Genomic DNA, 18,261 nt, shown 5'->3' with positions numbered 1-18,261 from the left:
AGGATACAAATCAATCATCAAATGTGAGTTAGCAGGATCATCACCAAAGCAGTTACTGATTTGGGTAAAATTATCAAAGATTAAAACAACACCAACAACAAAATAAAACAAAGCCTGATGATGAATTTGTTGACACAATTCACATAAAATCTGAGCATGAGTCCATGTTTTTCTGAATTGCATGAACTTTATATTAAAATTCTCATCATACAGAATATCCTTCCTCTTAGCTAAAACAAATGTTTAAAAATTACTTAAGGAATGATTCAAGACAACAAACTCAGAGTTAGCACTACTCAGCCCAAACTCAATAGATTTTTTTAAGGAGGAGGCATTGAATTATTTTTAAGGGTGACAAATCAAGATGAAAACCATTCTGTTTGCTTAAAATGTTGTATTGAACAAAAATTATGTGCTTATTTTATTGTCATTTTGTTCTAAATTGTAACTATAGTTGAAGTTTTCATTTTTAGTAAAATGCTTTTTGATTATTACTAAAATTATGTGTTTGTGTATGACAAAATAAGCACTTTGTGTTTGATGTGGTAATGACCTTCACTAGGCTGTGTAGAATGGCTTGTTCTGATAGTTATGCTGCTACCTAGAGCTCAGAATTTTCTAACATCTTTTTTACAATCTAGGTTTACCTTCTCATAGAAGAACTGGGACCACAACTTAGAATGCTATATTTCTCCAAGGTTCAGCAGTAGTGTGACTCTAATTGTTAGAGCAATTTTAACATTTTTTTTTTCAATTCTTTTAACTAGAAAGAACCTTTTCTAAAGCTGACTCTTTGTACCTTGCTTATAAAACTGATTGTTCTTTAAATAAAATGGCAGAGTTTAATCTGAACTTAAATAGAACCATTTTTCTTCCAGATTTGTTCACATTAAGCCTTTCTCACATTCGCTCTTTTTCCAATTCTGTGAAAGCAGAAAGTTTATATGAAACAAAAGCCAATTCTGTGGAAGCAGAAAGTGTATATGAAACAAAAGCCTATGGTGGCAAAATAGTAGCACAAATCAAATATTGTGACCACTCCCTCCCCCACAGGCCCCCAGTGCCTTCATCCCCATTTTGATGTGAAAAGCCATAGACCTTTAATGGTTCAGGCCTTCTTCCCCAGTCAGCCCACACCTTTCCAAAATGCAGGGGTAGCTGTAGTTAACTTCCCTCTCAAACAAATGTTTGAATATGTTGGTTTTACGTAGCTCAAACTAAAACATTCATTACAGACATTCACTTTAGAAAAGGCTAATTTCTGAAAAACATACAACTTGAAAAAATGGTCACCTCAGATGATGCACAGCAAATAAATAAATAAATAAATAAAAAAGTAGTAATTATGTCAGCACTGAAAGTTTGAAAAGGAAAATGTGCCAAATACAAAGTGTTGGGATTTTTTTTTAATTGAGTTACACTTCCTTCCTCCCTTATAAAAGTGAAAAGGAACAGCAAAGCATACAACGGCCAGATTGCAAACAGCTCTCTCCAACCATCCAACTTAGAACACATTCTCCCATTCTCTGTTGTCTGCTTTCCAAATCTGAAAAAGGTGCTCAAGGTGTTCGTTTAGATGTTTCTTCAGCAAAGAGAACATGAGCCCCTCATTTCCAAGCAATGTCCTAACAGCTAGGGATTAAATAAGGATGACTTCTGGGTCTCCTTACCCCCTTGGGAAGTCACAGTGCGATGGGGCTGCTGAAGCACCCCCAGGGGATTGGGAACGTGGATGGGGCTTGCTCCCTAGTGACCTGCAGACCCTAGGAGTCAAAGCTAGTGGAATAGACATGACAAGAAGTATCCCCAAGTTTCAGATTAAAAACAAACAATTCTCATCTTCGGACGCAATTTAATTGGAAGTATTTCTTTGTACTCTTTGTCGAATTCCTTCACCCCAAAGATATATGGTCGATTGGCCACTGGCACAGCTCATTAGCGAAAGACAAAATGGAGAGAAAGATAATATGTTGTTAATGGACGGGGAGGGCCCCATCTCCCCCGGTTGCTGCTGGGACTAGAATTCTTGCAATATCCTGAGAAAAGGAATTTTCTAAGACTTGCACTGGAGAACAAGTGATTTTTTATTTGCGTGAAATTAAATCCCTGAGTTTCCAAAGTCCCATTTCCCTTCGCCCAATCATAGAGGAAGTGTCGCTGTGGTTTCAGTAAAGCTAAAATCAGAGCCAGTGTCCGGAGTTTCTTTTCCATATAGGAGCAGGGGTCCATTCCAGCATCAGGCTAATTTAGCTTGTGTTTCCAGCTGTACAGTTCATTAGTCCATTGTATGTGGGGTCCACAGGACCACCTGCTATGGAGGGAGCACAGGCAAATGCAAGGAAGCAGGAGCAAAAGAAACCCATGAGCCAGGAGTATAGAGCAACCAAAGCAACAAGAAAGAGAATTCTCCCTAGCCAGTTTGGCTCAATGGATAAAGCATTGGCCTGTGGACTGAAGGGTTCCAGGTTCGATTCCAGCCAAGGGCACATGCCTGGATTGCGGGCTCAATCCCCAGTAGGGGGTGTGCAGGAGGCATCCAATCAATGATTCTCTCTCATCATTGATGTTTCTATCTCTCTCTCCTCCATTCCTCTCTGAAATTAATAAAGATATATATATATATACATATACATATGTATATATATATATTAAAAAAGATCATTATTTATAAAAAAGAAAGAAAGAGAATTCGTGAACAACAAGAAAGAGAATTCCTTTGTCTAGACTCTAGTCTAGACAGTGGTTCTCAACCTTCTGGCCCTTTAAATACAGTTCCTCATGTTGTGACCCAACCATAAAATTATTTTCGTTGCTACTTCATAACTGTAATGTTGCTACTGTTATGAATCGTAATGTAAATATCTGATATGCAGGATGGTCTTTGGCGACCCTTGTGAAAGGGTCATTAGACTGCCAAAGGGGTCACGACCCACAGGTTGAGAACCACTGGCCTAGGAGATTATATATTCCCAAATTTTCCATGGGCTTGCAGTGGCCATGCCTATTCTGGCCAACCATCTCTGTCTCCAGGTTTGATTGACAGGCAAGTACCTTCCCTATGTCACCCCAACTTTACTGGGCATGTGTCTATCTTTCCTTTGTCCAGTCCCTTCCCCCAGCATTTTGCAGGAAATAGGCTGGTGGTTCCCTGGGGAGTACAAAGCTGCAGCTTCTTGGTGAAGCTGCCCAAATGATATGCTAATAATGTATGGCTTCCCCCTTTGCTCCATTCCTATGCTTAATAACTAGTTAATCACAATGGAAATGTGAGCAGCATGCTAGAATGTGTTGTGGATGGCCCCATCAGAGCAAACATTTGCTTTTTTTAAACACACATTAACCCACGCAAGTGGTAGAGACCAGAGCAATTGTATAGGGTGGTTTTGGAAAAAGAAAGAGAAAAACAAAAACTCTACAACTTGATCTCTTCAATCTTGATTAGAAAGAAATTATTGGAATAGCAATCACAGCATTCACAAATAAAGGTCAACAAAACTCCAGACAGAACTTTATCAGCCACCCAGGAGCATTTCAATCGCCAGCTTTGTCAGCTGACAGTCTGAGGCTACCACTTGCATAATTAGGTTTTGTAATGAATTCCTGAGGCTCCCAGCAAGTTCCACAAAATGCTATCAAGGTTCCCAGCCAGACTGTGGGAATACACATCAGATGATCTCAGGGGTGAAAGATTCCATAACGTCTATCATTTAACCATCCCACTGCTTCACCTCTAGTCAATGACCAGTCCCGTTCCTCCTGCCTGAATGCAGACATTATGGAAGGGAAGAGAATAAAACAAACAGCTATGGTTTGTTTACTGTGTGTCTGGCACTATGTCTACATTCGCTCTTCTAATGCCATCAAGTAATTCTCTGCAACTGAAGTCACTTCTATAATTTTCTAAAATAAAAGTTGACTCTGCACAACCTCACAGGTACTAAGTGGCATATTTGTGATTTGACCCAGGTTTGTGACTTTTTCATTGTGTCATATGGCTTTTCTAAAATAAGAAAGAGCTAATTTTTATATGGGGTTCATATTTTCAGAACACTTTCACATATAACTTTTACCCTGACATCACAAAATTTTATGAGGTAGGCAAGGAAGTTATCCTTTTCCATTTTTTATCAAAGAGGAAATTATCCAACTAGTAAGTGACTTCCCCAAGGTCACACCCCCAGTTATTGGAAAACCTGACTCTCTTTTGACTCCTATCTAGAGCTCTTTTAACTACATCCTCTGTCCTGTCTTCAGTCTTCATTTCTGTACTCACTGGAAAAGTAAAATTGCAGATCACCACGTCTAGGGAAAAAAAATACATAGTGTATTTTTGGGAGCATTATATCGTGTCCCAAAAATGTATACACACACTTTGAATAATTATAAAGGCAGTATTTATTAAAATAGATTTCATTTTCAAAATTGAGCTTTGAGCTGTTAACATATATATATATATATATATATAATTTTAGTAATCCCAGGTGAGTGTACAGTTTAACAGAGATTTTCTAGAGGTAACCTCTCCAACAGTAGAAAGTTAGACACTGACTTATGTCAACAGGCCAAATTCTTGGGAGCATGTTCCAAACCACACCCACAGAGCTACCTTCCCATGTGTTTAAGTAAACCCTCACTTTTCTCTGAAAGCTTCGGTTTTTTAAAACTTTAAAGCATTTTCATACCTTCCCCTGAGCCTTGGCCAGCTCCTCTAAAACCTCTTTTGAATACTTATTTTTTTAAATATATTTTATTGATTTTTTACAGAGAGGAAGGGAGAGGGATAGAGAGTTAGAAACATCAATCAAGGTACATGCCCTTGACTGGAATTGAACCTGGAACCTTCAGTCCGCAGGCCGACGCTCTCTCCACTGAGCCAAACCGGTCAGAGCTAAAACCCCTTTTGAATTGGGTACTTTCCTCCTTTGCATGCAGGTTTCAGGCCGTGCTGAGATATGGCGATTCTTCACATCTCAGAGGTAAACAGGAATGAGCATGTGCAGATGGCATGTATGTCAGGCACTTGGCAAAGTTGCCCCTGAGAATCAACCACCTCATGAGTCACCACAAAACCAAGAGAGAATCAATCTAATCTGATAGTCAGCGGCAGCCAGGATAAATGTAAAATACTATAATAACTTACAATATTTGCAAATGAACTTGAAGAAAGCAGGTAAGTCCAAACTATTGCAGCACTGCAGCACTTTGGGGACTCTATCTTCTAGAAAATCTTCAAGTACAGAAAAGCATGGCATGTAAGCTTGCTGATGACAATTGCATATAAAGTAGAAAGATATGAATATGAAAACAAAACAGATGCCAAACAATTAAAATGGATAGAAAAGAATGATAAATCTATATTAAAAAGTGCACAGCCCTGGCTAAGTTGGTTGGAGCATTGTCCAGTGCACCAAATGGTTGTGAGTTCGATTCTTGATCAGGGCCCATATGCAGGTTATGGGTTCGATCCCCGGTTGGCTTGTGTACAGCAGGCAACCAATTGATATTTCTCTCTCACATTGATGTTTCTCTCTCTCTCCCTTGCCCTTCCTCTCTCTCTCTAAAATCAATAAAAACATATCCTTGAGTGAACATTTAAAAATTGCGCAAACATTAAAATAACATTTATGAAGAGCTTTGATAACATATCTGTATGAGGTAGCAGTATAGTGTATTATAACTTTATAATATTGGTGGGAAAAAAACAGTCATTAAGATATTCTGTAAAATATACACATCCACAGAAAAACATTGGTGGGAGTTCTCAGGTAAGATGCTTGACCGGAAATGAATCATAGAATATTTTGCTCAACACTAACAAAATATTGAAAACCAGCAAAAATGTCACTAATTGTAACAGCTTGAGAAAGTGGGCAGGACTCACGGGAATAACTTCAAAACTGTTGAAGAAAAGAAACTGAAAATGTTGAAGTGGAGTAGCTGTAGAAGCAGAACACATCTCCTAAACTTCATTCTCCTTCCCTCTTTCTCCTTTTAGTAAAACGATAGAGAAGAATTTTTTTCAGAAATCTCATTTATGCCAGGAAATCTAAAGAGAAGCAAAATGTGAGAATCTTTTGGTTTTTTTCCTCTTCTAGCTAGAGAATTTTTCAACTAGGTGATGGAGACACAACATAAATGGGGAAAGGAATGGAGACTTTCTCTCTCTGATGGAAACGAAAACTCCAGAATGATCCTGAGTCAGAGAAACAAACCAGAGCCCAAGGACATCTGCTATTAGTAGACCAGCCAGAAAAATGGAGTCAATTCTAGTACAAGGCATTTAACCAAATCTCAGGAACAGAGCTGCGGCCACCTCAGCAGCCAACTTCTGCACATGCCTCTGGTTTTCAGCTGGATTTTTCCAATGGGAGTCATCAGCAGATTAGGGAAGGTGGGAAGAATAGGGACATGGGGGTATGTATTCCCTCTTTTCCCTCCATCTGTGGTCACCATCCACAGTGATTGCTCCCTTCTGGGAATGATTCCTGTTGGACATTCTCTCTTTCAGGCTCTAGTGTGAACCAGGATCCAGTGATTCCCTCCTCTTGCATGTAATAAGATCTGTGTTCTTTACCCAATTCTGTCATGATCCTTTTTATGACCTTTGGCAAGATATGCAACTTCTCTGGGTTTTATTTCTTTTCTTTTTTTAAAAAATATATTTTATTGATTTTTTACAGAGAGGAAGGGAGAGAGATAGAGAGTCAGAAACATCGGTGAGAGAGAAACATCGATCAGCCGCCTCTTGCACATCTCCTACTGGGGATATGCCCACAACCCAGGTACATGCCCTTGACCGGAATTGAACCCGGGACCCTTCAGTCCGCAGGCCGACGCTCTATCCACTGAGCCAAACCGGTTTCGGCTGGGTTTTATTTCTTTATTAATTCATTCACTCAAAAAACCACTGACATACCTTGGGCCTGTTTCATGCAATTAAAATTTAGGCTCTAGAAATGGTGTGAAGACAAATAAAACATGGTCTGGCCCTTTAGAAATATACAATCTAATAGAAGAAAACAGATAACATAAATGGTATAATGTCTTAAGTATCTCCCTTGAGGTATTCAAAAGATACTTTAGAAATGTATGGCAAAAAGTGACAAACTCTCTAAAGGGGTTTTGGGAAATGTCACAAATAAGGTGGCATTTGGTGAGGACATTGCCAAGGCAGAAGGAAAAACAGTATTCCAGGTAAAGAATCAATAGGTCCAAAGCAGGGAATGTGAAACAGCCAGGTGTGTTCAGGGATGCCTGAGAAGGTCTAAGTTGGAGCATCAAGTGTGTGATAGGAGAGTGACATAGAGAGCACATCAGCTAAAGTACGCTGATGCCAAAGTGAGGCAGGTTCTGTGTCACGGTAAAGCAATAGGATTCTTCCATGGAAAATAAGGACCCATCAAATGACAGCATTTAATTTTAGAAAGATTATTCTGCCAACAGTGCCAACAGAGGTCAGAAGGCAGAAACAAGAGCCAGAAAGCCAGGGAAGACGCCATTCCTTAGTCCCGGTGAACAACAATGAGGTCTGGAACCACAGCAATGATAGGGATGGATTCAGAAGATCTCATGACCAAACGAGTAAGAGAAAGGAGTGAAGAGCAGGATACTATTAAAAGTTGGGTTTAGCCTGGCCAGCGTGGCTCCATGGTTGAGCATCGACCTATGAACCAGGAGGTCAGGGTTTAATTATGGGTCAGGGCACATGCCCAGGCTTTGGGCTCGATTCCCAGTGTGGGGCATGCAGAAGGCAACCAATCAGTGATCTCTCTCATCATTGATGTGTCTATCTCTCCTTCTCCCTTCCTCTCTGAAATCAATGTATACATATATATTAAAGTTGGGTTTATAAGAATAAGCAGAAGTTTAGGGAATGAAGCATATGTGAAAAGGAAGTAGAGAAAAGGATGATGTTGATGTCTTTAGACTAAGTATCTGGGTAAATTTGGAGAAAGGAAATACTGGAGAAGTAAGTCTCAAAATGAAGAAAAATAAATGAGACAGTCAAGCTGATATTTAGGTTGCATTTAGCAGGAAATATTTATTTCAAGATTTATGTATTCCCATTAATGCAAATTTTCTCCCAGAGCACTTCTGTCATTGTTCACATTTCAATGGACTCCAGCATTTTTTTTTTACTATTAAAATCTTCTCATTATCCATAACTGATAACCGCGGAGCACATTGGGCTGCAATGCTTAATACTCTGCAAAAGCATCCCAGAACTACATCATTCCCATGAGTGAAGACTCAGGAGTGAAAGAGCCCAGCATAAAAATATATAGAGAGAATGGTTATAAGGTAACTGTTATAAGATGAAAATATATGACAGCTCTTCGCATAAGAATAATTTCTGACCTGTGTATGTCCATGAAATCATTACATTTGAATATTTCTGTAGCATAAGTCTTCATCATTATGTTCATTGATGAGTAATAACTCTATTCCATTTCACAAAATGAGAATATTAAAGTGAGAAAGCTTAAATGGCCTCCCTCTGATGAGCACAGCAGGAAAGGGATTAATAATGTGGACCTCTTGACTCAACGCCTTAATAACCAAACTAAAGTATGCATATGTATTCAACCAGACGGACTTTTCATTAGACCGCAAATTGGAGTTTCAGGTTACTTTTGAAATAGTTTTATGATATTTTTGTGAACTTTATCTCATTTGACATTTGGTATTCTCTCATTTATGTTATATATGTGGAAATAATTATTCAGCACTCATATATATGGAAGAGCCATTAATAATTATTTTCCGATGTAAATAGAAAAAGAAAAATGCCCCCCAAGTTGATATTCAAAAAACAAAAAATAAAAACAATATAAACACAAGGAACTATCTAATTCTTAAACCTGAAAGAAATGTTCCATCCAGATCAATTGGGAAAGGACACCATTTATCCTCTGGTTCCTTACATTTCACATTCTTTCTTGTAGTTCATACCTTTTCTCTATATGCACTTTGCTTCTTGCTGGACTGTATCCTTTCAAACTTCTTTTAGTGAAGACTTCTTGGTGGAAAATTTTCTTAGTCTTTGAGTGTGTGAAACATTGTTAATTTACTCTCATTCTCAATGTTAAATGGATAAGTGAATGGCCAAGGTGTCAATGTGTCTATGCAAAGGGCACTTCGTTTGCAATTTGGTTCTTGGGCAGGAAGAGACTTTTGCACCACGTGAAGTTTTGAAATGGTTTTCACGACATGAGATTCCAGGAGGAGAATTGCAGTCATGAAGACGGAGACACACAGGGCTGGGGTGAGAGGGATGGAGGTTCTCAGGCACAGCCAGCATTTTGGATGCAAACTGGCCTTCTTCATTTTTTTAAAAAAAAAATTTATTTATTTTAGAGAGGAAGGGAGAGAGAAAGAGGTAGAAACACCAATGATGAGAGAGAACCATTGACTGTATGCCTCTTACACATCCCCCATTGGAGATGGTGCCCACAACCTGGGCATGTGCCCTGACCGGGAATCAACCATGACCTCCTGGTTCATAGGTCGGTGCTCAACCATTGAGTCAAGCTGGCCGGATGAAGCTGGTCTCTGGATCAATCTGTGCAGGAAGAATCGGTACTTAGTCTATACTTGGGACAAGTACACAAAGACCCTATGTGTAACAGTACACATTTAACAATCATGAAACAGATGTAACTGTTTTTAGCACTCTAAGTAAATTAAATTGGCACTGGAGCCCTTATTTGATCCAATGATAGTAATTTTTCCCATGCAAGGTAACTCATTGACCGTCAGTTTAAACTAGGTCTCTTTTGATCAATTCAGCATTTCCTCTTTCTTCTCTTCTTCCATTCTCCTCGGGAATGATGATAGTCTGACATCAACACGGGGAGAGAGGCATGCAAAGATAAGCCTCCCTTTACACTAGTTTCTGCTGAGATGGACAATCAGTGCTAGCCTTTGGGCCTCAGGGCTTGGCCCCACTTGGCCCACACTGAAACCATTGTGCCCTACTCTCCTCTCTACTAACCAGGTCCACAGAGATCACCCCAATTCTTTAACATCTCAATAAGCAGAGACTGTCTGGGCCAGGCCCAGTCTCTGCCACTTCCCAGGGGCTTGGAAAACTCCTCATCCATCTTCATGCATTCTTTCCCCTCTGTTTTCCTACTCTGATTCCTTCAGAAATCACAGAGCCTTTCTCTCTCCCAAGTCCAGTTCTTGCTTCTGGAAGCCCAGTTCTCTTTTCAGAACCAGCTGGAAACTCGTCACCATTCAGCCCTTGTGCATCAGTGTTATGCATCTCCCCGCCACCAAAACCATCCAACTAAAGCAAAGAGACGCGCTGGTCATTGGCAACCCAATGCCGCTAGAGGTGACAGGGCCTTCTGTGGGTGGCTCAGGGTGCAAGGAGGACTGGAAATTTGAGGTCCCTGGCATTAAGACCACTACAAAAGGCTCTATGCCCAAGCTTGGACAGAAGAGTGCCACTCTCTTCCAGCTACAAGACAATTTTAGACTGTGTAGGACTCTCAGAATTTTTGCCAGACGCTTGGCAGGAGGCAGCCCCTTCAAGGACAAGACTGCAGTAGAATCTCCTGCAAGACTGTGGGGTGGGGAGTAGAATAACTCAGAGCCTAACTGATCCAGAGAATTGCTTTATGGATATGAGAGATTTTAAAGACCAGATGTGTTATGGAATTAAGTGTATACCTGCTACAGTTGGAACATTAGGCCTAGGAGTGACCTTCCTTAATGGTATTTATTAATATATATTATTTAATGCATAAACTTTGTAAGGCCCACATGAATATGGACAAAGTTTTCATTTTTGTTATCAAATATATTTAATTTGTATTTTGCTATACACAACTTTCAAACTGACAAAGAATAATTCTCCACCATTCCATTCTTTTCAAACAATGACATAATTTGAAACATTGCTATAGTAAGAAATAATGGCTTTGGCTTATTTGGCCAGATGTCCTCAGATTTAGCAGTTCAGGACTCAATTTGCATTTCTGTTGGAGGAATTCACTGAACACCTATTATCATTATCATTATTATTGCCTAGCTGTCCCCCGTACCCCACCCACACTTATCTGGAAAATGCTAATCTACCTTGTGTTGTGTGCACACAGCCATTGCTGACTGGGTTAGGAGGTGGAAGCTGACCCAAGCTGGGCCCCCCAGTCCTCACTCCAGAAATTTTTAAATTTTGACAAGAAGAAGAAAAAGGACCCACTTTCTTCTAGAGAAGCTGACAAAGACAGCATCCCATAGCAGCAATTTCCAACCTTGCACATGAGGATTCCCAGAAGAGCTTTTTAAAAAATGAGCAGTCTGGACTTTACTCCAGGCCCACTGAATCTGATTTTCTGGCGGTAAGGCCCAGACACTAAGATTTTTCCCTAAATCTTTGTATTTTGAATAACTTCATTACTACTGAGAAGTTGAAAGAAGAGTGCAGTGATGCCTATATACTCCTTCATCTACATTGTACTAATTGTAAATACCTAGGGTTGAATGGGCTTTTTAAGAAACTCCCCAGGTGATATTAACATACAGAATTGAAAGCCCCAATATGTAATGGGGAACAGCCCAAATACCGACAGGACAGACAGTGCAAAATGAAGCAGATACACCCAGGACAAACATAAAAAGAGATCCTGGTGACACGCAGGATCCTGTATTGCATACCCTGAAATCATGATAATAAAATCACCTTTGGGGCTTAAAGTAGTGTGACTTATGAGCTTGTTCATGGAAATCAAAAGATTCAGGAATGATGTACAGAAGCAAGAAGATTCTACAGCCTAACACTTAAACAAAAAGAAAACGGGGGGGGGGGGGGGCTGGGGCTGGGGTTTTGACTAGAAAGATGGAGATTATGTTAAGAGAAATAGATTAAAACAAACACACACAAAGAAACAAATACGTGAGTTCCCAAGATAATGGGATTAAAGATAATGAGACAACATACTAAGCTACAAATCCCACGAAACACAGGCGATGTACCAAAAAGGGAAGGAGTGGGGCCATAGGCGTGCTCTGTCCCAGTGGCAAGAAGTGTTTTGTCACGAATGATGTGGTTGAGAATTAGCATGCTGATAATAAAAGGCAGATCGAGTTTTAGTTGGTCCTATTTATTTAGCTATATTTAGGCATATTCTCTGTAGACCCTGCACCTCATTATGGCCTGGGCCCAGGGCAAAATAATTCTACCCTTAGCCCCTGTGCCCTGATTCCCAAGTCCAGTTTTGGGAAGACCAGGCTTGCAGCTGTTCACTGTTCTCATTATCTTTGCAGAAGAGTCTTGGTTTCTGTTTACAAATTTTCATTCATTTTGCAAAAACACAATGATGCAGTAACTCTATATTATGCAAATATTGTCGAAAAGGGATTTGGGGCTGTGTGATCTTAGAATACAATCCCCATAGATATAAAATACAAGTTTTACAGTCTTTTAAGGCTAATCATTTGCCCAGGAATATACTTGAAATCATTCCTCTGAGCTACAAATAAGTCAGTTTTCCCAAACTATAAGAATGAACTTGGAAAGGGGAAATTCAGTAAACCAAAAATAATGTGAGATTAATCAAAGTCTCACTCTTTTATCTGTAAGTTTACTTCAGGGAGGAAAACATATTGTGTCAAAATTCAAAGGATGAAAGTTTTTAAAGAAAAGCCAGACTTTTGAAATTCACACACAACAAATGACAAAGAATCCTTCAGGAAAGGAAGGAATAGAGTTAAGTATCAATTGCAACAATATTTTAAGGAATAATATGAAAATATTGATATTTGGGCATTCTCTAACCCCGTACAAAGAATGACACAATACAGCTTATGAACCAAGAATAATTTCCCCAAACTTTACATTTCTTTAAAGAAAGACTGATCTGAGAAATATAATGTATAGGAACAATAATTCTTAATGCCATAGGTTAGTCACAGAAAAATGCAAGGCGTTTCTTGTGTGTGTGTGTGTGTGTGTGTGTGTGTGTATGTGTATGTGTACGTGTGAAGGCGTAAAAATATTCCTCTGTATTCAAGGAGACTGTAAGTCTGGTTCTGTCTTTGATAATAACTCGAAATTGTAGACAAAACATTACAAAGTTTGATAAGAGAGAAAAATTATTGTATAAACAGTCAATTAACCTGTGTGTTGACACATCATTTTTAGATGATCAGAAATAGAAAATTCCTTCAAGGATTCCAATCTCCTGGACTCCCATATTTGGCTAGGGTCAGAGGAGCAGAGAGTAATCAATGAAAACAAAAATATTTTCATACCAGGCGAGTGCACTCTATAAAGTGCATTCTATAAAGTGCCTCCAAGTTACCAAATTCTTTTTTTAACATTTACTCACTTAGTATGTTATTAAACCCCAAACTACAAAGCCTTGCAACTGTAGAATCGTAATTGGCTCCTCATTTCTGAAATTCTTCTCCGAAGAACGTCATCAGAAGGAAAAGAAAGGCATGGGATTACTCACTGTGGCCAGCCAACAAGTCACCAACCAATTTGCCCTGATCCCTGGCAGCTGAAGACGGGGGTCAGTGCCTTTCCTTTGTCATATCTTGCCACAAATCAGCAGGCTGGGTTCCTATATCTCCAAGCAGTCAATCCTGCACCAAATGGCAGATCCCCAGGCTGAGGCAGTCAGGCTGGGCACTGCCCTGGCACAGGCAGCCAGCCCTGTATGCAGGGACCACACAGCCTGACAGACCAGTCCTGCCTGGGAGAAGCTCTGCCCTGGGAGGGGCACAGGGCCCAAAAACGAATGAGTCACACACTGGGTGACACACTGGCTCTCACACACAGCAAAGGCTTCCCTTTTTGGCAAGGGATCCAGGCCGATGGTGGCGGCACTTGGCAGTGGCTGTTAACATCCCTAGGAATCTGCCTGGACCTGAAAATGGAACACGGAAAACACCGGAGCCTATGCTTGGAGCTCTGTCTTTGTCTGGTGTCCTGGTCATTAGGATCTGGGAGTATGGTTCTCTAATAGCTTCTGGCTGTCCCCAGTTCCAGGCACAAGGCAGTGCTGTGTTTCCTAATTTCCTTGTGATTAGATGGGGTCAGGTGGGTTGTGCTGCCATGGTAACCAGCAACTCAACATGGTAGCTACTCCATCAGCCTGGGTCCCTCAGTCACTGTGATAAACCGAAGGCCCTGCGGACCTGTGTTGGGCCTGAGCAAAAATGACTATTGTTCTTAGTTGCTGAAATTTGGGAGCTATTTTTTAACTCAACATAACCTACCCTCTATTGACACAAGGAGGAAGCTCTTGGAAGGCAACATGGACAGTGATATAGCTTTCTAATTTTGAACACTCAAATTTTTTTTTCTTTCTTTTTTTTTTAGCATTCATAGACTTTCTGGCTTTCCAAAGCCCATATTTCAAAAACCAACCACACTCAGCTTTATCTAGGGAGTGGCATTTTTCAAAGCCTTCACTAAGAAGTTCTTGCAACACATGGAGAGGCACCCTGTTGTTACTCGCAGTGCTCCCTCATCTTCATTTTGCGTAATGCCTTGCTCTGGATCTTCTAGGGAGTGAGCAGAGATTTGAGAATCACCTATTGGCCTAGGTCCAGTCGAGGGTGTCTATCAGGTGGGACATTTCAGTATTTTCATTAAATGTCATGTACCTAAGGGCCTGTATATTTGTGGGAATATTATTTTACATAAAATGTGATCCACTAAGAGGTCACAATCTTATTGGGAAGAGAAGAAACATAAATGTGAAAAATCTGCAAGGCCTTTCCCACTGAAAGCTGAAGCAGACAGTCTGAAGTAGGGAAAGGCTGCTGGAGGCTGGTGGCCCAGGCTTGGAAGGACACACCCAATTCCTATTGATGAGCAAAGTTTGGCAACAGGAAAGGCTGAGGCTCCTTCATACTTTATTTGCTCAATAAACTTGTATTGAGCATCTACTAGAGATGGGAAGTATAAAAGATGGAAGTGTTTTTGGAGCTCACCCAAGCCCAACCTCACACTGCATAAACCAGAGAAGCAGCGTGGCTTTTATTAACTGGGACTCTCAGCTTTATGAAAGGAGAGTGCTGGAGTCATCTAAATAAAGCAGAGCTCCCGAGCATAGCTCCAGTGTGGTCAGCAGTCACTCCCTGACTCACACATGATATATACATTGATAACATCTGTCTTCATCATGTTGTTTCAAGTCTCCAGGCCTCTGTGCATGCTGTGCCCTCTTCCTAGGACAGTGATGGCGAACCTTTTGAGCTCAGCGTGTCAGCATTTTGGAAAACCCTAACTTAACTCTGGTGCCGTGTCACATATAGAATTTTTTTAAATATTTGCAACCATAGTAAAACAAAGACATATTTTCGATATTTATTTTATATATTTAAATGTCATTTAACAAAGAAAAATCAACCAAAAGAATGAGTTCACGTGTCACCTCTGACACACATGTCATAGGTTCGCCATCACTGTCCTAGGACAACCTTCCCTCCTCGTGTGCTGGCAAACTCCTTGTCCTCAGTCATGATTCAACCCAACTGTCTCTTGGGAAAGTCTCCTCCAAAGCCTGAGGTTGAAACTGAGGACACCTCCTTTTGCACACATTCCCCTTGTGCTCATGTTGTAATGTTGGAAGCCGAATCTTCCCCTCTGAGGTCATTTTCGAAAATCTGCCCTGTCTTGTCCACCTTGCTCTAGCCTGATGTCAAATTGGTTCACATCCCTTTTCTTTTCCATTGGCCTCAACTACAGCCTGAATGGACTCCACCTAGCTCTACCCAGAGCTTCACCTGGCTGACTCATCCTTGTCTTCAAGTGTCTCCTCCACTGTCTCACCTTCCATAACCAACCATCCTGACCCAGTTACTCCATTGTACCATCATGGAACATGGCACACAAGACTGGCACTACCTCATTGTTTAAGTTTGAGTTCAAATGTCACCTCCTCAGATAAGCATTCCCAGATTTGGCAGCCACCATTTACCTACTCAAGGTCAGTCTGTCTTTGTTGCCAAATATCTATATTTGATGACTCATTATGATTTTGCACCAATTCTGGCCATTTTTCTTTTCTGAATTAGATGTAGACAGGCGACCATCTGTGTTTAATAAGTTGGGAGAAAACTGAGCTTCTAGGAAGGACATTTTCCTAATGAAATGAGATAGTGACACTAGAAAAAAGATGATCTTGCCTCTCTTCCCCTACCTCTTTCTCCCTTCTGGCTTTCAAACCTATGAGCATGTAGTGTCTGCAGCTATGGCAACCATCTTGCAACCACGAAGCAACAAGCCTGAGGAAAATGACAAAATGTAGAGGGTAGGGGAATAGGAGGATGCAAAAGCCTTGGTCCTTAATGACACCACTACATTGGTAAACCCACTCTGGGATCAAGAACCTCTGGGCTTTAAAAAAATAATGCTCTTAAGACTTCGGCCATGGTGAGGTCTTCTATTACTTGTGACCAAAGTACCTTAATTGATACTCCTAATACCACCTTGTCAATAGCAGCACCCCAATAGTTTTCTCTTACTTTTTATCTATGTAACTGGTCAAAATAATCATGCTTGGCAATGTTATTAATTTTATTCCCCAAGGATTATGGGGGCAGGAACCTAGTCAATTTCATTACTGCTGTATTTCTAGGACCTAGAACAGTGGCTGACACTTTGTAGGAGCTCAATGAACATGTGCTACACAAGGGCTTAGAAGAATGAATACCTCTGGTGACAACTCTCTGTTTCTTGTCCATCTCACAATAGACTGTGAGCTCTTATATGTCAGAGACCCAGCTTTTATTATTTTATTTCCCCCAAACCTAACATATGGGTGGGCATATAGTAGGTAAATGGATACACATGCTCTCTGGATCCCTTCTTTGTAACCACCTTTCTACTTAAAATACAACTTCTGAGCATCTAATATTGGACATCTAGGCCAAGGAATTCTGAACTGTTGTTTTCATGAGAGTTGAGCTTCTAAGATAATTTTATGATCGAGTCTTAAACTGGCAAAGATAGAAGTTGGCCTTGTAGACCAAACTTCCAGATGAAACACTTCCAGTAACATAGAGCTGATCACCTCCGGAGACAGTGCTTATAATGAGGTTGGAATTACATTAAATGTGAGTGGGCTCAAATAGGCTTTTGTGATAGACAGCTATTGTGTAGCTGCTACCTAGTCATCTTGTTTTTTAAAGCTAACCCTAAAGAAAATGCTTTCTCCATGTCTTCACACGAGTGGCTGAACTTGGCAAAGATAAAATGACCATATTTCACTGACTCTAAGATGCCACAGAGTATAAAATGCCCATTGTTTTATGGACCACTAAGAAAAAACAATGCTGACAATTAAACTGAAACAATGCCAGAAAACTATGGGACAGCAGTACAATGTATTCCAGTTTCAGAGGTTCCTCTTAGATTGGACCAACATGAAACATGGTCGTTTGTCTTTAAAATAATGAATACAGAATTCCAAAGCCCGCCATGCAGTTGGGCAATCCTCCTGTGATTCTGATTCACTGTCAGGCTCGTTTTTCCACAATCCTGGATGACTAATGACATACATTTGATTTCTTCAAAGTGCTGATAGAACTTCTCCCCACCCCTCACATTATCAAGGTCACCTGACATTTTGAAGAGAAAATAGAAACCATCTGATGTAAACTCTATCCACTCTCACCTTCAAACCCACATACCCACCTGCATGCATTCCTCCTGTTCTCTTAGAGGAACTGTCTGTCTTCCTGTCAAAACTTGTCCCTTCCCAGGAGCTGTCCCCTTCTCCTCACACTTCCCCAGGGCAGCATTCCTTAAGACTTCTTATTCCCTGCCTCATCAATCTTTCCCTGTACAAGGCATCATGCATTCAAATATGTTCAAATAGCTTCCTCTTCAAACAAAACAAAACGAATACCTTAGTTCCTACTGACTCTGCCCCAAGTCTTACTCCTTGCTAACCTTCTCCTGAGAAATGTCCACTTGGGCTGTCTCTACTTTCTAACCTTGTAGTTCTGTCTCAGTCTGGTTTTCCTCGTCATATCGTTGCAACCAGGTGTGTAGAGGTCACCAATGATCGCCATCTTTAAAAATCTGTAAGTTAACTCTGTTCTCTTCTTGCTGGTCTCTCGGCAGCACTCAACTTAGTTGGCCACTTCTCCCTTTTTTGAAACAGCTTTCTCTTTTTGATTATTTTTATTTTTTAAAGTTGTGGTAAGTCACTTTTACTGTCTTAACCGTTTTTAGCATTCAGCAGTGTTAAATATATTCACATGTTTTCGCATAAGAGCTTTACAATTTTTCTT

Source organism: Myotis yumanensis, unplaced genomic scaffold, assembly GCF_028538775.1.
Source record: "Myotis yumanensis isolate MYYU_CA2020_CCGP unplaced genomic scaffold, mMyoYum1.0.hap1 SCAF_6, whole genome shotgun sequence".
Classification (NCBI taxonomy): domain Eukaryota; kingdom Metazoa; phylum Chordata; class Mammalia; order Chiroptera; family Vespertilionidae; genus Myotis; species Myotis yumanensis.
The sequence above is the reverse complement of the archived record's forward strand: the minus strand, read 5'-3'. Positions refer to the sequence as shown.